Genomic DNA, 25,101 nt, shown 5'->3' with positions numbered 1-25,101 from the left:
CTTTTCTCACTCCAGGACCCTTTTTTGTCAATTCAGGTTAGCAGCTTATCATAATCAGGTTTCTTAATGTCAAATCCAGGTTCGATTGTCTCTTTCCGGTAGGTTTATAAAGTCTCTTTCCTTTTTATATATATTTTCCACAAAGTTTTCCTGATATTTTCCTTCAGGTACCGTAGTATTGGCCTGGCACTTCTCGATCAAAGCAGAATGCTAAGAATTCTTGTTGCCATTCAGATGTTGTAGCATATGCCCATTCAGGACCTGAGTATCTTCGATTTGCTATTCTCTTTCTTTTTAATCTTCGTTCACCTTGCTGTTCCCCTTCACTCAGATCATCCACCTGTGAAGTATCACTTTCTTCTATTATTGTTTCGTTTGTTAATTCTCTTATTCTAAAGGGCGACCTTTCTGGCCATGTATCACCTTTGTGAGTCTTGTGTCGGTGATCTCCTTCAGGACTCTGAACAACACCCTCCTCTCGTGATATGGTGTTTTCTCTCGGCAGACTTGGAATTCGATCAGAATAGCTTGATTCGTTCTGATCTGTATTTGTCGTTACTCCGTCTCGCTCTCCTTCCGGTTCAATATTGTATTCAGGGTCTGAATTGTATTCGTCTGCTTCTGGGAGAACTTCTCCTTGTCTTTGTTCTCCTGCTGCCTCCACTGAGATTGGCACTCCGTCACCTCTCTCGATCTCTCTGATAATGTGAGGGACGCGGCTGTTCTCAGCAGGCTCTCCTGTAGTCTCAGGTCTTTCTTGACTGATTTCTGACTCTGAGACTTCTTCTCTTGAAGTTGCTGTACCGGAATTTTCAAGTTCCTCTTCAACAGGACACGTTACCCTTTTTGTGTGACTGGCATGTATCCAGTTGGGAACCCCGGCACATTTCACAGCAGTAGTGGTTGTCAATATCACTTGATATGGCCCTTTCCAACGCGGCTCAAGACACGATTTTCTTACGCGTTTCTTGACAACCACCTAATCTCCAGCTTGCAGAGAGTGACCTGGTTCGCCGATTGGTGGTAACGTGTTAGCTTCTACCTGGTGAGAGAAAGAGCGTATCACGTCAGCTAAATTCTTGCAGTAATCCAACACCATATCATCTGTAATATTCACTAGTGCATTGGCAGGTACTGCTGGTAACCTCATTGCTCTACTCATGAGGATTTCATGGGGTGACAATCCTGTTTTCTTATCCGGTGTGTTTCTCATGAACATCAGTACTAGCGGTAATGCATCTGGCCACTTCATGTTCGTTGCTGCACACATTTTTGCTATTCTTGATTTTAAGGTACCATTCATCTGTTCAACTAGTCCTGATGCTTCAGGGCGATAGCTACAGTGTAACTTCTGCACGATGTTGAGTGCTGCACACAGAAGCTTGATCACCTCATTCCCCTATCTGATTCTATAGAAACCGGGAACCCGAATCGTGGTATTAATTCCCTCAGTAATAGTTTTGCAACTGTGAGACTGTCATTTCTACGTGTAGGGTATGCCTCAATCCAATGACTGAAAACACACACAATCACCAACACGTACTTCAATCCTCCACAAACAGGCATTTCAATGAAATCCATTTGGATTCTATTAAATGGACCTCCAGCTCTTCCAATGTGGCTCAAATTTACCACTGTTCCTTTTCCAGCATTCATCTGTTGACAGATGATGCACCTGTGACAAATAATTTCTGCAGCATGTCTGAATTTTGGATTAAACCAATCAACTTTAAAAGATCTGATCATGGCGTCTCTCCCCAAATGTGCTTGTCCATGATATAACCAGGCAAACTGTGATAGTAGGCTATTAGGTAAGACTAATTTCCCATCATCTGAGACCCATATATCATCTGCTCTCTGTGTACATTGCATTCTCTGCCAGGAGCGTTTTTCTTCCTTGTTAGCACGGTTCTGTAGTGTTTTCAACTCATCTAGAGTATCAACCACTTGCAATGCTAAATTCAGAGTTGTGTCATTTTCAGGCTGAGGTAAAAATTCCCATTGCTCTTTGAATGAGATACAATTTAATGCACAAAATCTTGCTACCTGATCTGCGTAATCATTTCCCATTGACACAAAGTCTTGTGATCTGGTGTGAGCACTGCACTTTACCACGGCAATTTCAAGAGGTAACTGAATCGCATGTAACAAATCTCTTATCTGTTCTCCATTTTTCACAGGTGATCCGGAAGAGGTCATGAAACCCCTTTGTGACCAGATCTGACCAAAATCATGTACAATTCCAAATCCATATCTACTATCCGTATAGATTGTAACTTTCAAATTTACAGCAGCATGGTAGGCCTTTGTAAGAGCTATTAATTCTGCCACTTGTGCTGAAAATACTTTTTCAAGCCAGGATGCTTTGACTATGCCAGCCATTGTACATACTGCATAGCCAGCTCTCAATGTTCCAGTTGAATCTCTTAAACAGGACCCATCTACGAACATAATGCAATCGTTTTCTTTTAATTGGATGTCCTGTATGTCTGGGCGAGGTTTGGTACAGAGGTCAATCACCTCAAGACAATCATGCTCAAATTCTTCCCCTTCTTTGACTTCTGTATTTTCATTGGGAAGCAGAGTTGCCGGGTTCAGTACTGTGCATCTTTTCAATGTGACATTTGGTGACCCCAAAATAATCGTCTCATATTTGGTAAGTCGTGCATTTGTCATGTGCTGTGTTTTCGTTCTTGTCAACAGGATTTCAACAGAATGTGGAACCAAAACCGTTAAGGGATATCCCATGACTATGCCCTCACATTGGGAAAGGCTTTGACCAACTGCTGCAACTGCTCGCAAACAACCCGGTAGGGCTGCTGCGACAGGGTCCAAAGTAGCTGAAAAATATGCTACAGGGCGATTTGCATCTCCGTGGACCTGTGTTAAAACAGACAAAGAACAAGCATCAAGTTCATGACAAAACAACAGAAAAGGTTTTTCATAATCAGGCATCCCTAGCACTGGGGCCCTGCACATGCACTCCTTCAGCTCCACAAATGACTCAAGTTCTTCTTTTGTCAAAGTGATCGTATATGGTTCCTCTTTGACATCTTTCCCTGTCAATTTTATCAAGGGCTTTGCAATGATTGAAAAATTGGGTATCCATTGGCGGCAATAACCCACCATTCCCAAAAACATCCTGACATCTCTTTTTGTTGTCGGGGGATTCATTTGTATGACAGCCGTTATTCTCTCTTTTGATATTCTTCGGGATCCTTTCTCAATCAAATGTCCCAAATATTTTACTACTTTCTGGCAGTACTGCAGCTTCTTGGGTGACACCTTATGTCCGTTTTTACCCAAATGGTTCAATAATGCAATGGTATCATATTTGCAACTGTCTCTGGTCTTGGATGCAATCAATAAATCATCAATGTACTGCACAAGAGTGGAATTAAAAGGCAGTACAAGAGGTTCCAAATCCTTCTTTAAGATCTGATTAAAGATAGATGGAGATTCGGAAAACCCTTGAGGGATTCTGCACCAACTGTACACCTTATCTAGGAACTTAAAACTAAACAAAAATTGGCTTTCTTCATGTAGTGGTATTGAAAAAAATTCCTGTGATAGGTCTACTACGGTAAACCATTCAGCATCGCAAGGAACTTGGAACATTATTACCGCTGGATTAGGAACTACAGGGCAGCATTTTATCACAATTTCATTTATTTTTCTCAAATCCTGCACAATCCGAATCTTCCCGCAGGGCTTCTTCAAACCCATGATAGGTGAGTTGCATGGACTACTCAAAACTTCTTTCAGAACTCCCTGTCTGAGAAAATCTGCAATTATCTGTGTCACTTCAATGAGTACGTCTTGAGTCATGTGATATTGTGGTACTTGTGGGAATACTGCATTTGGTTTTATCTGCACCTTGACTGGTTTAATTCCTTTAATCAAACCAACCTCCTTGCCTGTCAAATCCCACACTTTCTCTGTTACGGACCCTTGTAGGTCAGCAGGTAAGTCAATTAATGTGAACACCGGGAATAAGGTAATTAGAGGGTAATCTTCGTTCATCTCCCCTTCTCCTATGAGCTGGTCCTCTTCACCTTCGTCATCACTGTTTGTCTGAACTTCAATTCCATCGTTGGAACAGGTAAGTGAACATTTAGTTTTACATAATAAGTCCCTTCCCAGTAGGGATACTGGACTTGAGTCGCATACAACAAACCGATGCAGGCCTTGGAAATTTCCAATTTCAACCTGTACTGGATCGGTAATGGGATTTGTCAGATACTGGTTAGCCACACCAACCACTCGTATTGTGCGTCCTGATAAAGGTAATCTTGGTACTTCCACACTACGGACTGTAGAGCGTGTAGCTCCAGTGTCAACCAAAAATGAAACCTTATAGCCCATTACTTTCCCTTCTACATATGGGCCTCTCTGATCTACTTCTATTGAGGCTGCTAGCCCACACTCTTCGCTGTCTGAACTGTCATCAGACCAATTGTCATTTGTCTCATTTTCACCTCGTAATGGGAACTGCTGTACAGTATTGTTTTGACTCGGCATCTGACCCGTGACCTGCTGAGGAAGCATCACCTGTTGCTGACCCATCGGAGCTAGAGGTGGCTGCATTTGCTGTCTAGGTACCATAGGAATCTGCTGTTGTATTGGTTGTACTGACACAGTTTGGAAACGTGGCGTCTGCATTTGCTGTATGGGTTGTACCCCTGACATCCGTACCAGATTATTTTGATAATTCTGATTTTGCTGTCTCATTCTTGGACCTCGTTGATTCTGTTGTGCCCCAACATTCATGCTCTGCTGAACTGTACCATCATGCACCATATTTGGACAATCCCGCTTCCAATGTCCCATGCCCCCGCGAGCGTGACATGGTGACATCCGCTTCATTACTTGCCCATCACTTTGCATGACAACATTATTCATGTCTGAATTTCGATTCACAAAACCTCGACCTCTACCTCTCGGCTGTACCTGAAACCCTCCGTTCATTTGCGGGTGCTGATTCATAATTTGTTGAACACCATTTCCCTGAATTCCAGCCTGTGCAGCTCTTATCTGCATCACCATCACCTTTTCCTTCAGCTTTTTCTGCTTCAATTCAATTTCATCACTACAGTATTTTGCATACTGCAGTACCTCATCAATCGGTTTAGCTTGCCAACAAATTAAATGATTCTTAATCATCTGACTAACCTCTGGTCTCAGCCCTTGAACAAATCTGAACACAAGATGATTCATATCTTTCGGCTCGATCGTTTCAGTACCACTGTAATGCTTAAATGCTTTTAACAGTCTCTCATAATAGGCATGTATTGATTCCTTAACTTCTTGTGAAGTCCGGTCGATTTTCTGCCAATCGGTCACCTTCGGTGACACCTTTTGCTTCAAGAACTCAATTACTTTATGATAATATTTCATCACCTCTTCAGAAGGTGCTCCTGTCACCTTGTCCCTTGCCGGTTCCTTTGTGGGCCAATCCACCCCTCTTTTGCACTCAAGCCATAAATCTGGTGGAACAATAATCTCAAACAAAGTATTCAAATCCTCCCAGAGACATTTTGCAAGCTTCACGAATCTATCTGTCTGCTGATACCACTCGATCGGTTTCTCTCTCAACCTCGGGTAATCATTTGTAAAGGACAAAATATCTCCCCTGGACCACGGCACATGGACTAAAACACCACCAGCTGTTTCTCTCATGGGCAAGATTTTCACTGAATCGAGCTCGGGTGCTGTCGCCGTTTCAACAAATCCTGACCTATCTCTCTTCCCTTTATCCTTTTAATTTGCCCATCTGTTTTCCCATTTTTCTAATGCTCCCCAGATTTGCGCACGCTGCAGCAATTCTTTCAAGTGTGTTTTCATACCTGCGGATCTCATGTGTTCGAAATCTTTTGTGTCAAAGTCTAATCTGTAACTTCGTTTCAAATGTTTTGTGTTCCCAATATCGATGTTGTATCTGTCTGCCAAGTTTGTTAATCTCTGGTGTATTTTTCCCACTTCTTTAGTAATCTTAGGGCACAAATATCTCAATTCTGCCTCAGTGTAAGATTCTAATCTGTTTACCCCCATGGTTCCTTCTACCAACTCAGCAGCTTCTGCACCTAACCGTACCAGATTCAGGTATTCATTTTGTTTATCGGGATTGACTTCGGTTACCGTAGTTGCTGTAGTCTTTTGTGATGCACATGTTTTCTCTAACCATTCATTTAACTGCTGCACTGTAAAACCCTGCAGTGAAATATTTCCTGTATGTATCATTGGAGTGTACGAGGTGTTTGTACTCATAGTTTGGGGAGTCAAAACTCCCAACCCTGCTTGTCGCATTGCCTCAAGAGGTGCCCCTATTGGACTGAGATCCATTAAGGGTCTTGATTGCTCGGAAACATGTCCTCCCTGGGCCATTATTTGTGGAGTTCTAATAGACCCTCCTCTTATGATTTCATTAGCCATAACTCCCTGTTCACATGTCCTTGTTCTCTCTTGGGCATATAATGGTACTGGGGGACCAACAGTGATAGGTAGTGATATTGCGGCAGGGGTCTGACCTGATCCCAGGCTTCTGGGAGCTTCAACACCATAGGTCTGCTCTAATAATCCTGGTGCAGGTTCCTTTAAAGGACCCGCTACTGGGTTATACCCCGGTATCAGTTGTGGCGGATGTGACACTAACTGTGGGGTTGACTCAATCTGAACCAATCTTGGTTTTGTATATATCGGGTCTGGCGGCACCACTAAGTTCGTAGTAGTCTCAAGCACTGGAACATCAGGATAAATTATTTTTATCTGCGGTGGAGGTTGCAACTGTTTCGGTATGTCTGGAGCAGTGGGTACACTGTCACCATTCTGTATTGAAGCTGTATCACTAGTCTGTACCGTATCGGTGACTCCCTTCTCTTGTGTCTGGTTCCCAGGATCCAAGCTAGTGCTCCGAACATTATCACTCACCGCATATGGTGGTGGTCTGTCATGTAGTAATCTGTCCATAAACTCCTCATCTTCTGAATCATCCTCTTCTTCCCAGGACCTTTTTTGTTCCTTAACCTTGTCTGAATCTCTGTTAGTTTTGCAAGTAGCCTTTTTTCCCTGTGTCTCTTCTCCCTGTGTTATCGCTGGAAACAGCTTTAACCCATCTACGATTCCCCGTCTCCACATCTTATTCTCGTTGTCCCATGTTGCTTCTGCATAGGATTTTTCTGCTCTAGTTAATCTCCTGTGAAACCTTTCCTGCCTGTGTTTAAGAGCCATTAAATCCCAGATCGCTAGTGCCTCATATTGAGCTGGTCTCGGGGTGGTTTTTGTATACTTAGCATCCACCTCAAGTTTTCTAAAACTCCTTGATTAAACGTCCCATGTTCCGGAAACGCTAGACACCCTTCTTTTTCTGTCAACTTGCGCCATTGTTTTAACCATAAACACGGTGCAACACCCTTTTCCTCCATAACAGTATATGCTGGAGTACCTCCGGGCGGTGTAGGTTCCCCATCTGTTGCAACGATGTACACATCTCCCCTTAAAGCGCTTTTGAATGCCTTAACAAAGTTCATTTTAATTTTAAATTTAATCAAAAACGGCTTAGTTCCCAGGACACTCTTCACCTGCCCTTTGCTCACCCTATTGCCTCTCACGGACGGCAGCCAATCCGTGCGCGACCCTTCTCAACATCTGACCTATCCCAGCGCGGCACCCCTGACGTCACACTCATACACACTGCAGCTGACAAAGTCTTGCGACTTATCCACACCTCACTAACTTCTCATACCTCACATAAACTAATGCGATTTATTGCAGACACCTTAAATGACAATACAAATCTGCTGATTTACTACAGGAAGGATAAAACATTCGCTTCAGAACTTTACAGAGATTTCACTTGAAGCCTCGGCCGCTACTCTCTCCTTCTCAGATCCCACATACACAAGCAGAATTCGACCCGCAAATCCTACTCTCGACTTGTCAATGACTCCCTCTAGTGCACTTTAGAGCTTGTCAAATCTCCATCGAAGGTTTCATACATACGTTATGACTCAAGCTTGACTTGTCAACCACGCCCGATTGACCTATTAAACCACGCAGATTACAACATAAACCATATTTTTCATCTTACTCCGGAGTCTTAGACCTCAACAGGTCCGTACCTCGACCAACCATGTGGATAATTTTTCGAACAATAAGCGCTGCATTCACGTGAAGTACGCCGACTTCCCTACTCTCATACTGTGGAGTACGCCCACTCCTGCTAAACGACACTTAATTTTGACCTATGCACACAATCTTCACAATCTCCTGCAAGTTGCATAAGCTTTTGAGCAAGCGCAAAGACCCTAACCACACATACCATGACGCCGAGAACATTCCCAACTCATCTTAGGCAGGCTCCGAGATCCCAGGAGAGCCTATGGTGTACCTAGCCACTCATTCCTTTGCCAAATTTCATCATATATAAAAACAAATTAACCACAAAAACTCCGTCCTAGGGCCCCCAAGGGCCAAACCCGAACTCTGCTACCAAAACTGCTAACGCGTCCGTCTATGTCAATTTATACACATCAGGACTCGTTTTAGGTCGATGAACCTTTTGACCCAGTGGTGAGTCTCCGTAGGACGAGATTACCAAACATCAATTATGTTTCACAATAACCATTAATGAACCTTAGGCGCATTTATTAATTCTCAGACTCAAATAACCACACCTTGAAGAAAAGATTTTGTGAATTTATTCCCTATTGATTACAATCTAGTATTAAACGTATTAGTCTCAAACCCAAAAAACATAAAAGCATAATCACGGAGTGGCAATTATAATAAACTTTCAAGAATGCGATAATCAGGATCATAGGATAGATATAACAGCAGAGATTAAACCATAGTGCATGATAAACATCAGAACATCAGTTCAGCATAGCTTCATGTCAGTCACGTCAGTTTCGTCAGTCAATTGAATACCTCTCCTAACCTCAAATTAGCATTAGCATGTTGGGCTTCATGCAAAACAATTTAGAACATCAATTTGGAAAACATCTAACTAAATAATTAATTAAACATACAGCAGTTGGTACCTAGAAAGAAAAGGCATAGCAATTCTGTTAGCAATAATATTTACCCTCCTCAAATTATGTCAGCATACAGGATCAGTCTTCGTCTTCAGGACATCAGTTGGTTCACCGTCAATCTAACTAAAGAGAATCATGGATCACTTTCCTCCTATGGAGGACAGTGTGATAGGGCAGTCTATGGATTGTGATATTTTGTCTAAGTCTCAAATCACCAAATAGAATGACAGAGTTTCTGGATGCAATCAATGTCATCCCTTCCTAACTGAACTTCGTCCTCCGTGTCATGAGTTTTTATCCCCTTTTCTTAACCCATTCCCCCAAAATTCTATTGGTTAATAACTACACCCCATCATTGGTAACCAATCAAATTATTCATTAAGTAATGCATTTGTCATTCTAAGATATTTTCTCATCTTCCAATTGGTCTTTATAATCAGCATTTTCGTAGGTGGTACGTCCGGGGTTACTTCACCATCTTGGCACACGTCTCGGGTCAGGAGTTCTTCTCTCCTCGTCTCATTGTCCTTGAGAGTGTCCATTACTGTTTCGAAGCACATATCTCTATACTAAAAGCTAGTAGAATGCGGATGGGAAGTTTTGTTAATGTTGCATTTCAATACAGAAGAGAACAATAGCTGGGTCATAGTTCTTTTGCAAGTCCGCATGGAGAAAAGCAGGAAAAATAGATTTTAAGTGAGAGTTATACAGCTAGTTCGCGACTCATGCTAACTTAAGGCACACATTTCTAATGAATGCAGTTCAACTTATAATACTACATATGTCTGAAGATAATTATTATTTTAGTATTAACGTTCATACATGAGCAAAACGTATACCTTTATTTAATATATTGTAAGAATGTTTTAGTCAAATGTAAGCATTTCACGTCTATAATATGTAATATTAAAACTACGCTCTCTCAATGTCATCAATATATGTCCCCCAAAATAGGATTTGTTCCAACCAGGGGAAGCACCACGGGTCCAGGCATGCTCACTCTCATACCAGCTCATGAAGGCATTTAAGAGTCACTCGGAAATATAATAAAAACCTAGTGAAGTCACACAATTGGACTAAAAACTTGGCAGTTATGAGGTAGAGTTTGAAATAAATAAATCATTCGTCAGGCTTAGACACACTGAATGTGGAGCAATATATTTTTTTCAAATTTCTACCATGACTTTAAATTTCAGTTGGCGTAAGCAGCGATGATAAACAGTCAAACTAAAAGAATGGCAGGCTCTTTCTACGCGCCTTTGTTGCTTCAGAGCCGAGTTTTCGTCCTTCTTTTATTTCTAAAATGATAACGGTAAATCCCAGCGGCCTGCCAGGCTCATAGTCGCACCCTAGTCACACAGAGTTCCCCGTTTTTTGCCATCACTTGCGTCCTTGGGGCAGGTTCTGTGACTGGCCCACATTCCTCTGCTTTCATTGGACGCATCTTAGACAAAAGTCTTTCCACCAGAAGGGGGGAGCAGATAAAATTAAAGTGAAACTGTTCCGTATTTCCGAGACCAGGCTGCAGAACCGATGTGAGAAGTGATGGGTGCGTGCCCGAGGCTGCTAGAATATTTAGCAGCAACCAATGGCAGTCAGCCAATCCGAGCCTGCTCAGCGCCCAGGGCGAAAAAAAAAAAAAAAAATCGACCCTGCCCCTAACATATGGAATTGCTCAGCGCTCAGCCACGCCCTGCAGTTCCACTGATGAGCAGCAGCTTTTTTTATTTGGGTTTCTGTCCCTTGGGAAGTAGTTGCGCGCGCAGTCCGGCCGCCGCTGTCATAACAAAACGGAGCTGTCTCCGCCTCCGTGAGAGAGTGCGCGTGTTCGAGTCGTATGATCCGCTGCCCCGGGCGAGGCGCGCGCCCAGAGGCTAAGAAGTTCAGGGCAGTTACCACGTGAAGAGAACTGGACACACAACGGTGGAACGGTAAGGAGTATTGGGGTTGGGGAGGCCAAGAGGTGGTAAGTAGAGGGGTGTGTGTACTGACGGACTTCGGTTTATAGGAGCTTCCTTTCCAACGTAGACTGTCTTACGGGTATAGAAGAATGTGCGTAGGCGAAGGGACTGGTAGCTTTTCTGCGGGACTGCTTCAAGAATAGCATACAAGAAGTTTTAATCACAGAAGACAAGTTTACAGCACGGTTCCTCCTATGTATTGTTTACCTTTTAGGAGACCGGTCTTATTTTGTTTGCAAATAGGCATTTCATACGTTGTTCATGTACTTCCTGCATCGTAACAAGGGGAAATTACCATATTCCTCAAAACTTCTATCCTGTAATTTGACGTGCTTGTGGAAGAGAAATACGATTCCCAGCTCGTCGTTATCTGTTGAGGCTTAGGTGCCGCTCTCAGAAAGGGCCCTGGCGTTCTTGCTTTTAAAGCCCCGTTTAACACAACCTTATAGAGATTTCATAGTAAGGGAGTGAGACTTAATCCCTCCGACGAGACCTTGCAGGGTTTTATAGAGCACGTTTACCTTTCACCAGTCAGACTGTGATCTCTAAACGTTTTGTAGCGTGAGACTCTAAACGCCTCTGACTATGCTGTCCAGAGTATAGCTTTGCCTTTAGGTTATGTTGCTCATCCCTTAATGCCGCCTCCGAAATTGGTTTTTAATTTTTTTATGTATTCACTTTTTATGCGGGGCAAATCAGACCCCCGAAAGAGTGGTACACAGTGCACACGAGAGAACATAAGCATAAGACAAGGTTAACGTAATTTTACATCATAGAACTGGAAATTTAATATCGAATACCTGATTTCATAAGGTTTAACTCCCTTACTGTAATGGGACGTCCAAGTGTGGGATTCTGCTTGCTGTCAACAACATTTGAACGCATCGAGAGTAATGGAAGCGATGACGAGGATCTACATTTAGCTTAGCTTTCTGAGATTCTTCCCAGCCATTATTAATTATACTTTGGTTTGTAATGGTCATCTAAGGTATTTCACCAATGAGGCTCTAGTTAGCTTCTTAGTCTGCCAGCATCGCATGTGCAAGGAGAAATCAGCCTCTTATTCAGTCAGCATCTTATACCACATCCACCTACCAGGTCCATGAGGATTTAGCCTGAGGCAAGCAATGTTTCCACCTGTGCCAACTGTGACACTGTCAAGCTAATGCGTGCGTATTGAGTTGCAGGCGAATAAGGAACCATCCTTTCTGTCATGAAGATAAACTTAGCTCACCAATTTTATATTGATCTTAAAAATGGGAGCATACTTCTACAATACCTGTATGTAATTTGTTTGAAGAGGAGAGGGAGGCAGGAAGCCAATGAAGGTCTTGTGCCAAGGCCTAAAATAATCATTTAACAAATTAAGGAGTTACTGTTCCTGTTAAAGACAAAAGAAGAGAACAGGGTGGGGGACAAGACAGGGACAGGGAACCATAAAAGTTTTTTCATGGTGCCCTCACACATCAATTTGGGATGTCATGCTTCATCATAGGTCATGCTCCTCATAGGACTGGCACTTCAGTGTCCTCTGAGCTGCACAAAGGGCCGCTTTAGCGGAGATCTTTTTCTGTTACGGTGTATGATGAATAGTCAAACTGAGTACATGTCGGGTGTGTGGGGTGGAGTGATAGTGTATGTACAAGTGAGAGAAGATAAAACTGTTTAAGAGATGCCAAATAGCTTTAAATTAGAGGCCCTAATAGCTTCAATGTAGTGGACCTCTTGACAAGGTTAAAAACCTAATAACAGGGCCAGGGCTACTAAGGGAATATAATGTACCCAAGCAGCCTAAAGATAAGTGAATGTAATCAGATTGACATGTTTTGTGCCTTCAGACCCAAACAAGGATCAGCGGTGCTTCCTTAGGACCTAAAAACTGTGGGGGTGCAACCCTACCCCACACCTAAATTCTTGTGTGGTAAAGGTATTGCCTTTGAAAATGATACCTGGGGCAATGAGTAAATGATTGTCCAGCCTAGATAATGAGAAAGAGAGAAAAAATTATAACTCATGTTAATACAGAAAATATGATTGCTCTTCCAGTACATGGTGTCATTGTGTCTCCAATAGTAGACATGCATATGCAGTGAAAAAGGCACTCTTATCAGTTGCAACAAGTGCAGAGAAAGCGTACAGTAAACACATTAACATAACAGGCAAAATGAACATGTGTGGTATATATAATACAAAAACAAATCTATGTCAGTGTCACGCACTGGTTCCCTGGTGGTTTATTCACATTTAGGTGTTAACTAGTGGTCTTATCAATCCGATATGGCCAGTAGGTCAGCTAGAGGTTAGTGCATTGCTGCTAACTGTCAAGCAAAAACAATAATAGCTGTCAAAACACGTGGAGAAACTAATATGGCTGGGAAGTACAAGAAATCACAGCTTGGCCATGGGAGACCTGTACTCACGTGGTTACTGTGCAGCGAGCGCAAGTGGCCTACCATCTGTTCGCCTGGTTCGAGACTGAGCAAAGGAGGTGGCTTGTCTATAAAGCACGGCAAATTGATAGATTGGATTCCGGTGTGGTGCAGACAAGTGTTGAACAACCAGTCATACATTTTTTTTTTTTTCGGGGTGGGTGCAGAGTAGAGTTAGAGGTGTTGTTCAAGGAGCCCAGGATGCTCGTCCCTCGACGGCCCACTTTTGGAAGTGCTGTTAGATGCTGCCATACATACAATAAAGAAGAAAAGGTGAAGTGAAAAAGTGGTAGTCCTCGATACATTTATCAAAGCTATGCGTGAATCACAATAGTGTTTGGGATTACAGAAGCAGGGAATTAACATTCGAGCAATAAATGTGACTGCATACACACTTGGGCTAATAGACAGTACATGTCAAAGTAATGGGAGTAGGAGCGGCAATTAACCAATTAGGTTTGTGGACGGAGGGCAGTGTGATTGAGCTAAGAGAACGTGACACAAAAAACTCAGGACGTTTGCCTCTTGTCGCAGTTATTTTGAGGTGGTGGTAAGTGCTGCTGCCTGTACCAAAAAAAAAAGATGAAGATAAAGAGAGGGGCAGGCCGCGGTAAGGGTTCAAAACTAACTTCACAATGGTTGTTGGAATTAAAGGAACAAGGATAGCTCATTAGAGCAACAGACACTGGGGCTTAAACGTATACTATCGTACAGTGTATGTTAAGGGCTAGCCCTGGGATCTGGAGGGCCCGTGTAATGGTGTGGTTGTTGTCCTATGAGGGCAGCCATATTTGGCTATGTAGTTACTGCAGGTGAGTCATGTAGGGGAACAGCTCTCAGTTAGTAGTTATTATTAATGGCATGTTTTGTAATCAGCGGGATGGCCATCTTGAAGTATTTCACACTCACTGGCTATTCATCAGAGGGTGTCTCAATTCATTGCCAAGTGCAGTGTGTTTCAATCAGGAAAAAAGGCAGACCATTTATAATCACCGAAATGCCATGGAGGTGTGTACGCAGCAGTCACACGAAAAAGTCATTGAGCAATCCTATCTTGCGCCATGGGATTTCGTCATTCAGGCCCATGCTCTTTGTAGAAAAGCGAAATATCCATTGCTGCTCCCTCCTGAAAAGGTCGGTATTACTCCGTAAGTGATTTGCTTTCAAGATGGTCCAGCGTTGGTTGTCAGGACAGTATTTAGAAGCACAGAAGTTGTTACACATTTTAGTGGCGTTGTGTCCGCAGTTCATAATGCTGCAATGTCCCATTATTCTAGTCTTGATAGTCCATTTTGTCAGACCTACGTACTGGAAACCACAGGGACAAGTAATGAGATAGATGCAGTTTTTTGCGTTATAATTTGTGTGATTTTTCTGTGTCTAGGTAAAATGGGGACTCGGCTTGACCTCTTTAGAGTGTTGAGTGAAAGAGCACACCCCACAGGAACCACAAGGATAGTGTCCCGTGACGGGTGGCAGGGCACACAGAGTGTTCTGCATGTGTGATTGTCTAATGCAAGGTCTTGTGTGTACAAAAAGGTATTTAAGATTCCGGGTGCGCCTGAAGGCAACGTGTGGCCGTGGAATATTTAATGACCCGATGCTTAGGATACCTCAGTGTTTAGTGATAAAGCGTTTGATCCTGTTTGAGTTTGGAGTAAAAGTAGTCACACAGGTAATGACATCGTCAGAGGGTCTTGTGTTAGTCTTGAAGAGGGCTTCCCGATGGTTATTCCATCCCTTCTTCTCAGCGGTCTGATAATCCTAATAGTTTCTTGAGGACAGAGTCTTACTGAGCATCTTAGGTTGCACATCGTAGTCTTTCAGTGAGCTGCAGTTTCTTCTATGGTAGAGAAAGTGTCCATACAGCAGATTCTCTGGTAAGGCTTTTGGATATTGACTCTCGCATAAAATAAGGCTGTTATAATCAGTGGTTTTTCTGTATGTCTTTGTACATATGTGCCCATCGTCAATTGTGATAAGAAATTAAGTAACAGCCATTTGTATAGCACAATATCCACCTTACAGGCATCTTGGTGCTATCACATCTCGTTAGTACCCACCTCCTTACAAAGTGCTCTTTGCCCTATCATCTCATCAACTATCCTAACCAGCCTACCTCTGGCCTTCCACTATTTTTATTGGAAACAAAAATCTGGTTTTTAAATGCTTTCTAAAACAGGTGATGTTCTCACTTGCTCTGAGGCTGTCTGAAAGCTTATTCCTCAGTTGTGCAGCCAGTACCTGGAAAGATTTTCCCTTGGACTGTGGTTTCCAAAATCTCGACACACAGAGTACATTATCAGATGAGGACCACAACTTCCTCTGAGGCCTATAGGGTCTAAATTTCTGTTGTAGCAGTACAAATCCTATCATATTCAGGGCTTTGTAGACCACGCACACTAATTTAAAAATTACTTGCTCTTTCACTGGGAGCCAATAAAGCTCTCTCAAGGCGCTTGTTAAAGAGTTATATCTTGATCTGCTTAGTGCAAACTTAGTCGCCATTGTTTGAACTCTGTACAGTCTTCTAATCAGGTAGTCAGGTGCACCAAGTAAGAGTACATTGCAGTAGTCAATCCTGCTTACAATGATACTCTAAACAGCTAGTTTCCCTCTTGGCTGAGGCAGCAAAGGTACAGTTTTCCTGAGGTTGCAGAGGAACCTAAAACATGTGGCTGCAGTTTTGTTAATATGATTCTCCATAGCTAGCTTAACATCCACCTGCAGTCCTAGATTCCTTACCACCTGGGCCACTTTAAAATGATCAATGTTGGCCCACGGCCAGAAAGTATCAGGGAGTGAATTAGGCCTCTTAGAGGGGGAACAACATAGAAACAGTTTTACCTTCATTAAACACTAATGAGTTCAATTTCAGCCAGTTTGCCTTCTCGCTCAGACAGCTATGTAATCCCTTAGGTGGGATGAGACTATTCTTGTCCAAGGACAAAATCAGCTGTGTATCGTCTGCGTAATTCACAAAAGAAGTTCCCATATGACCTGATCAGAGTCAGTAGTGGGCGAAGATTAATGTTGACGTGAATGGGGCTTAATGCAGATTCCTTTGGGACCTCATAATCTGTTTTCTTGAACTCTGAGTGGTCCTGTTTTTTTTTTTTTTTAAATAAGTAGACCCAGAAAGGGAATCTTCTTTGCTGAGGACAACTCAGTGACTCTCAAGTAAGGTTCCAAGGTGTTAATCCAGCTTCTAAATTCCTGATATAGGATGTCATTGCCTTTCTAGAACACCAAGATGGCGTCTATGTATCATCGCCATGGGAGGATGTTCTCTCTGAAGGGATTTTTATCTGTGAAATGAACCGCTGTTCAAAGTGGGCCATGTAAAGACAGGCCAGGCGTGGGATGAATGTGCTGCCCATAGATGCCCCCCCTGTATATGACGCTATATCTGTATCTTGAATTTGAAGAAATGGTTCTTGAGTGCCATACTGGCGCATTCGATGATGAAATCAACAGGTGTGGCAGATATCCAGGTCTGTGCCCTGAGGCAAGCCTCAATGACCTCTAAGGTGGTGTCCTGAGGGATGTTGTTTTATAGCGCTTCTACATCCATAGTCACAAGGCTGATTTCCCATTGGTTATTAGTGCTGGTAATCAAGTTCAAGACCTCTCTGGTGTCCTTCAAAAATGCGGGGGTTTGCTGAACCAATGTTTGGAGATAATGGTGACAGAATTTACTCAAGGGCTCCAGTAAGGTTCCAATGCCAGAAGCAATGGATCTCCATGGAGGGGGTGTTAATGCCCTTGTGTACTTTGGGTAGTATATAGAAGTAGAGGATCCTTGGGGTTGTATTCACCAAAAACTCTGCTTCGTGTTTCAAGACCCAGTCTTGTACCTCCGCTGCTGTAACCATGGACTGAATGCGTTTCAGTTGTGTGTCAGTTGGATCAGTACTTCTGTGGCGGTAGTATCTTTCATTGGCTAATTGACAGAGGCATTCTTGATCCTGTTGGTGGAGTTCATCACCACAATTGCTCCTTCCTCTTCGGCTGGTTTTATTATGGTCAAGGGATCTTCTGGCAAATTAGTAACTGCGTCACGTAGTTTAGATGGTAAATTGTTATAGGGTCTGGGTGTCTTCATCTGCGCAGTTTCTTTCAGTATGGCATTTTCAAAAGTGAGAATGATCGCAGCCTCAAACTGGAATCTGCTTGGTCTGGAGTAGTTTTATCTTGGAAGAATGCCTCAAGGCGGATTGTACGATAAAACAGATGAAGTTCACTCGTGAGCCAAAAATGATGTTCCTGAGGTGTGGGCATAAATCCAAGGCCTTTCCATAGGATCGCAGTCTCATCTTCATTCAGAACCCGTTGAGAGAGGTTCCCGAATAGTATTTTTTGGCTGTCTGACTCCTTGTCTGCATCTGAGTCTCTAGCTGTTGCCAGTGCACTTGTTTGTTGCCTCCTCTCCTTCTGCCTCTGGCCCAACCTCAGCCTAAAAAGGTTGGGGAAGGGGTGTTGGAAAAAGGGCTGCAGTGTTTCAGGGGGCATCTGAAAACTGAGATGCAACATCTGTTGTTGTATTGAGAAGGGGTGCATTGGATGGCCATATAGGGGAGGTGGGGGACCAGTCCCCGCCGACTCTTGTTGCTTCCCTGACTGTCGTTGCTTGAAATGCTGCTAGAGGAATGGTGCGTCCTATGAGATGTGCTGGAGGTGTCATCTGATGAAAACTCCCTGCTAGAAGGTCGATAATCTTCTCTTATATAAGACAACACCTTCTCTCAAATTCTTTAATTTCCTCCTGCAGTTTGGATATCTTCTGTTGCATAAGGTAGTCCTTCTGTTAGTTCATCTGGGGAATGATTGCAGGGAGCCATGATTTTGAATGCTGTTGCCCTCATCCCTGTCCTCAGTGCATTTCCTGCAATGTTAATCTTGATGATGAGCGCATCAGATAGACGTTTGGCCTTATTAATTAATTATAAGAATGAGCCAGTCACGTGTTCATTTCCATGCAATTTATGACCATTCCTGTCTGAACACTATGGAACAGCTGCAGCGCTGTCGTCATCAGTAGCCCATTAGGTGCTATATTAGCTCTGAGCTGTTATGTCATAATGTCCCCATGCATAGCCATCTTAATCTGTTGTTTCTTTAGAACAGCTTAGGAGTTCCAGTCGTTTTGGTTACTACTCGTTGATGTACTACCATCTGCTCCTAATAAGGATGGTGTTTTCAAGATTTCAGCGACGATATCCTCAGCAAAGCTCAGGCCCAGATTGTCATTAATGATGGACCAAGGGTGTGCCTGTACTGTAATGTGTGTACTAATAATAAACAAGGTATGTGGACAGAGGATAGTAGAATTCCCTTGGCTGGACCACTGTGCAATTAACTTGGATTAAGAGGAGAGGGGGTAAATAGGAGTCAATGAACGTCTAGTACCAAGGCTCCAAAATAATCTTGTAACAAATGAAGGAGGTACTGTTTCTGTTGAAGAGAGCAGGACGGAGGATGAGACAGTGACAGGGAACCCTAAAAGTTATTTTTTGGTGCCCTCCCACATCCCTTAGGGATGTTATGCTTCATCATAGTATGTAAGGCGCAAAAAGGGCCGCCCGATTAAAGAACCTGCACCATACAATATTTGACTAGAACAGTGGTTCTTGCTGTACAATGTACGTATACTTCATAAAACAGCATAATTACCTTAATAATGTTTTTGTAGGGTAACTGAAGGGAAACTAGTTTTACTTAAAGAAACACAGCATCCTCGGAAATTCACAAACATTTATATTAGTATGGAAAAATATCACAACATCAATCAATCAGTCATTTGTAGAGTGCTCTACTCACCCGCTAGTGAATCAAGGCGGTGGTGGGGTGGGGGAGGTGCTACTGCTCGAACAGCCAGGTCTTGAGGCGTTTCCTGAAGGTAAGCAGGTCCTGGGTCTGTTGTAGGTGGACGGGGAAGGAGTTTCAGGTCTTGACGGCAAGGTGGGAGAACTATCTGCTGCCGGCTGTAGTTTGGTGGATGCGAGGAACGGTGGCGAGGGCGAGGTTGGTGGAGCAGAGTTGACCCTTGGGAGTGTAGAAGGTGAGTCGCTTGTTGAAGTAAGCAGGACCGGCGTTGTGGAAAGCTTTGTGAGAGTGGGTGACGAGCTTGATGGTGATCCTCTTGTTGACGGGGAGTCAGTGTAGATCTCTCATGTGGGCTGAGATGTGGTTGTGGCGTGGGATGTTGAGGATGAGGCGTGCAGAGGTGTTCTGTATACGTTGCAGTCTTTTCTGGAGCTTGGCCATGGTTCCCGCATAGAGAGCGTAGCCGTAGTCCAGTCTGCTGCTGACGAGGGCCTGGGTGACCGTCCTTCTGGTTTCGGTGGGGATCCACCTGAAGATCTTGCGGGGCATGTGAAGGGTGTTGAAGCAGGAAGATGAGAAGGAGTTGACTTGCTGGGTCATGGTGAGCGATGAGTCCAGGATGAATCCTTGGTTGCCTGCGTGGTTGGTGGGCGTTGGTGCAGTTCCTAGGGTGGCCGGCCACCAGGAGTCGTCCCAGGCAGAGGGGTTGGAGCAGAGGATGAGGCTCTCTGCCTTGTCTGAGTTCAGTTTCAAGCGGCTGTCCCCATCCAGTTGGCGATGGCCTTTATTCCATTGTGGAGGTTGATTTTTGGCAGTGGCAGGGTCTTTGGTGAGTGAGAGGATCAGCTGGGTGTCATCAGCGTAGGAGATGATGTTGAGAATGTGTGATCGGATGATGTTGGCGAGCGGTGCCATGTAGATGTTGAAAAGGGTCGGGCTGAGTGAGGATCCTTGGGGAACGCCGCAGATGGTCTTGGTGGCTTCAGATAGGAAGGGAGGTAGGCGGACTCTTTGGGTTCTGACAGAGAGGAAGGATGTGATCCAGTCCAGGGCTTTCTAGCGGATCCCTGCTTCGTGGAGGCGTGTGCGAAGGGTGTGGTGGGAGATGGTGTCGAAGGAAGCCGAAATGTCTAGGAGGATGAGGGCCGCAGTTTTGCCTTTGTCGAGCAGGGTCCTGATGTTGTCGGTGGCAGCGATGAGGGCGATCTCGGTGCTGTGGTTGCTACGGAAACCAGATTGAGATGTGTGCAGCGTGTTGTTGTCTTCAAGGAAGCGGGTCAGTTGGCCGTTGACGATCTTCTCGATGACCTTCACCGGGAAGGGAAGGAGGGAAATGGGCCGGTAGTTCTTGGGACCTCTGGGGTCTGCTTTGGGTTTCTTTAGCAGGGCGTTGACTTCGGTGTGCTTCCAGCTTTCCGTCAAGGTGGCGGTCTAGAAGGAGCTGTTGACGATCATTCAGAGTTGGGGGGTGATGATGGAGCTTGCTTTGTTGAAGACGTGGTGGGGGCAGGGGTCGGAGGGTGAGTCGGAGTGGATGGTGCTCATGGTTTTGATGGTATCCTCGTTGTCGATGTGGGTCCAGGAGTGCAGGGGGTTGCTGTGGCTGGGGACCAGTGAGTCGTGGTTTGTGGTGACAGTGGCTGTCGTGGGGTTCGAGGTGTTGAAGCTGTCGTGGATGTCTATGATCTTGCAGTGAAAGAAGGTGGCGAGGGAGTCGCAGAGGTCTTGCGAAGGTGGGATGTCATTGGAGCTGGACCTGGGGTTGGCGAGTTCCTTAACGATGTTGAAGAGCTCTTTGCTGTTGTGTGCGTTGTTGTCAATGCGTTCCTTGTAGAAGGATCTCCTGGTGGTCCGGATGAGCTGGTGGTGCTTGCGGATGGCGTTTTTCAGGGCAGTGTGGTTGATCTCTGTTTGTTCGTGGCGCCACTTCTTCTTGAGTTTTCGGCACTCCCGCTTGAAGGCCTTAAGGTCGGCGGTGAACCAGATGGCCTTAGTGCTGGTGCGGTTGTTGGAGGGTTTCTTGATCGGGGCGAGGGTGTTGGCGCAGTCATCTATCCATTGTCTGAGGTTGAGGGCTGCTATGTTTGGGTCGATGGTGATGGGTGGCGGGGCTTGGGCGAGGGTGGAGATCAGTTGGTGTAGGAGGCTGGCCTGGCTTATAGCGGGTACCTTGTGGTACTTACACCTTGTGCCAGGTCCAGTTATCCCTTCTTAGTAGAATAGAGGTGTTCTAGCAGCTTAGGCTGATATAGGTATCTATAGCAGAGCAACTTAGGCTGATCTAGGAGACATGCAAAGCTCCTACTATACCACTTATATCATATAGCACAATGTCATAAGAAACCACAATACTCAGAGTTACTAAAAATAAAGGTACTTTATTTTAGTGACAATATGCCAAAAGTATCTCAGAGGATATACTTCCTTAGGAGGTAAAATATATACACACAAACCAAAATCAGGTAAGTAATAGTTAGAAAAGTAGTGCAAACAATGTAGAACATAATAGAATGCAATAGGGAGAAATAGGCCTAGGTGCAACACAAACCATAAACTACAAATGTGGAATGCGAACCACAAATGGAACCCAGGCCTAGTGTAGTGTGTAGAGGGTCGCTGGGAGTGTAAGAAAACATTAAGGGTGTCCAAGATACCCCACTCCAAGACCCTGAAAAGTAGGAGTAAAGTTACCCTACTACCCCAGAAAGACAGTAAAGTCGAGATAGGGGATTCTGCAAGGACAACAACTGACTGCAAAACACTGAAGACGGATTCCTGGACCTGAGGACCTGTAAAGGAAGGGGACCAAGTCCAAGAGTCACGCAAGTGTCTGGGGTGGGGGGGAGCCCACTAAACCCCGGATGAAGGTGCAAAAGGGCTGCCTCCGGGTCTAAGAAGCCGAAGATTCTGCAACAACGGAAGGTGCCAGCAACTTCTCCTTTGGTCAGAAGATGTCCCACAGCGTGCTGGAGGATGCAGAGTTGTTTCCACGCAGAATGACCGCAAATAAGCCTTGCTAGCTGCAAGAGTCGCGGTTGAGGATTTTGGATGCTGCTAGGGCCCAGGAAGGACCAGGAGGTCGCCTCTAGGAGGAGGAGACAGAGGGCAGAGGGGGTGCTCAGCAACACAGAGAGCCCATACAGAAGCAGGCAGCACCCACAGAAGCACCTGAACAGGCACTTAGAAGATCTGAGGACGACGGTCGACTCAGAGCAACGAAAGAGGGTCCCATGACGTCGGAGTCCAACTCAGCGAGTTGGGCAATGCAGGACAGAATGCTGGGGACCTGGGCTAGGCTGTGCACGAAGGAAGTCTTGCAAAAGTGCATAGAAGCCCGAGCAGCTGCAGTTCACGCATTATACAGGATTACTGTCTGGCGTGGGGAGGCAAGGACTTACCTCCACCAAATTTGGACAGAAGGGCCACTGGACTGTCGAAGACACTTGTACCCAGCTCCTGTGCTCCAGGGACCACGCTCGTCGGGATGAGAGGGGACCCAGAGGACGGGTGAGGCAGAAGTTTGGTGCCTGCATTAGCAGGGGGACGATTCCGTCGATCTACAGATTTCTTCATGGCTTCCAATGCAGGATGAAGGCAGACAGCCCTCAGAGCATGCACCACCAGGAAATAGTCGAGAAAGCTGGCAGGATGAGGTGCTACAATGTTGCTGGTAGTCTTCTTGCTACTTTGTTGCGGTTATGCAGGTGCCCTGGAGCAGTCATCGGTCGATCCTTGGCAGAAGTCAAAGAGGGAAGTGCAGAGGAACGCTGGTGAGCTCTTGCATTCGTTATAGGGTGAGATACCCACAGGAGAGACCCTAAATAGACCACAGAGGAGGACTGGCTACAGAGAAAGGTAAGCACCTATCAGGAGGGGTCTCTGATGTCACCTGCAGGCACTGGCCACTCAGAGCTGTCCATTGTGCCCTCACACCCCTGCATCCAAGATGGCAGAGGTCTGGGACACACTGGAGGAGCTCTGGGCACCTCTCCTGTGAGGTGCTGGCCAGGGGAGTGGTCACTCCCCTTTCCCTTGTCCAGTTTCGTGCCAGAGCAGGGCTGGGGGGATCCCTGAACCGGTGTAGACTGGCTTATGCAAGGAGGGCACCATCTGTGCCCTTCAAAGCATTTCCAGAGGCCAGGAGAGGCTACTCATCCCAGGCCCTTCACACCTATTTCCAAAGGGAGAGGGTGTAACACCCTCTCTCAGAGGAAATCCTTTGTTCTGCCTTCCTGGGACCGGACTGCCCAGGCCCCAGGGGGGCAGAAACCTGTCTGAGGGGTTGGCAGCAGCGGCAGCTGCAGTGGAGACCCCGGAAAGTTAGTTTGGCAGTACCCGGGTTCTATGCTGGAGACCCGGAATGCATGGAATTGTCCCCCCAATACCAGAATGGTATTGGGGTGACAATTCCATGATCCTAGACATGTTAAATGGCCATGTTTGGAGTTACCATTGTGACGCTACATATAGGCATTGACCTATGTGTAGTGCACACGTGTAATGGTGTCCCCGCATTCACAAAGTCCGGGGAATTTGCCCTGAACAATGTGGGGGCACCTTGGCTAGTGCCAGGGTGCCCACACACTAAGTAACTTTGCACCTAACCTTCACTAAGTGAGGGTTAGACATATAGGTGACTTATAAGTTACTTAAGTGCAGTGTAAAATGGCTGTGAAATAACATGGACGTTATTTAACTCAGGCTGCATTGGCAGTCCTGTGTAGAAATTGTCTGAGCTCCCTATGGGTGGCAAAAGAAATGCTGCAGCCCATAGGGATCTCCTGGAACCCCAATACACTGGGTACCTAGGTACCATATACTAGAGAATTATAAAGGTGTTCCAGTGTGCCAATCAGAATTGGTAAAATTAGTCACTAGCCTGCAGTGACAATTTTAAAAGCAGAGAGAGCATAAACACTGAGGTTCTAGTTAGCAGAGCCTCAGTGACACAGTTAGGCACTACACAGGTATACACATTCAGGCCACAAACTTATGAGCACTGGGGTCCTGGCTAGCAGGATCCCAGTGACACATATCAAACATATTGACAACATAGGGTCTTCACTATGAGCACTGGGCCCTGGCTAGCAGGATCCCAGTGAGACAGTAAAAACACCCTGACATATACTCGCAAACAGGCCAAAAGTGGGGGTAACAAGGCTAGAAAGAGTCTACCTTCTTACAGTTGTTTTTCAGTGATCTTGTTCCAGCTGTGGTGGGGGACCTGTTGTGGGTGGTGGTGCATGGTGGGTTTTTTGAAGGTGAAGTGGACGCAACGGTGGTCGGTCCAGTGGAGTTTGTGGTGTGGCTGAAGGTGACGTGGCTGCTGGCGGAAAAGACTGGGTCGAGCGTCAACTTCAACTTACAAAAATAACGAAAAGGTGTTGAACACAAACCGGAACCAACAACAGAAAAAAACAGGTTAAGGAGAGGTAGGGGCTTGTCTCATCAATTGTGTAAAATTTAAATTAAGTAGTCCTTGCAACCGGGGCACTGAAGGATACACCCACCTAATAGGAAAAGAAAACCAACACCCATATGAAATCACAACTTGAAGTATTGTCATATACATACTCACAGGGGCCTTGACCCTGCACAAAGTGTAAAACCATGGAGAGGTTAATACAAAGACCAGGAACAGTATATAAAACACAGCAACATATGGGAGAATAGCAGTTTAAACCCAGCTAATGTCTACACACTATGGGCCAGATGTACAAAGCGTTTTGCATGGCGCAAACTGCGAAATTCGCAGTTTGCCCCATGCAAAACGCACATCGCGATCGGTACCGACTCACAAAATGGGAATGTGACTCGCAAATAGGAAGGGGCGTTCCCTTCCTATTTGCGATT

The 25,101-nt window shown here is 45.0% G+C and overlaps 1 protein-coding gene across 2 annotated transcripts in view; it reads left to right on the top strand.

Moving 5' to 3' along the window:
* Window positions 1-10,747: 10,747 nt before the first annotated feature.
* LOC138285093 (leucine-zipper-like transcriptional regulator 1) overlaps window positions 10,748-25,101 on the top strand; it is a 360,497-nt gene continuing 346,143 nt past the window's right edge. Inside the window, exon 1 of one of the 2 annotated variants that reach the window (XM_069224618.1) lies at window positions 10,748-10,963. The gene's annotated coding sequence lies outside the window, so the exon portion shown is untranslated. The remainder of the gene's footprint in view (window positions 10,964-25,101) is intronic. The other variant, XM_069224619.1, reaches the window with a different exon arrangement.

This window comes from Pleurodeles waltl, chromosome 3_1 (genome assembly GCF_031143425.1).
Source record: "Pleurodeles waltl isolate 20211129_DDA chromosome 3_1, aPleWal1.hap1.20221129, whole genome shotgun sequence".
NCBI classification, from domain to species: Eukaryota; Metazoa; Chordata; class Amphibia; order Caudata; family Salamandridae; genus Pleurodeles; species Pleurodeles waltl.
This window is presented reverse-complemented; position numbering and strand designations above follow the sequence as displayed.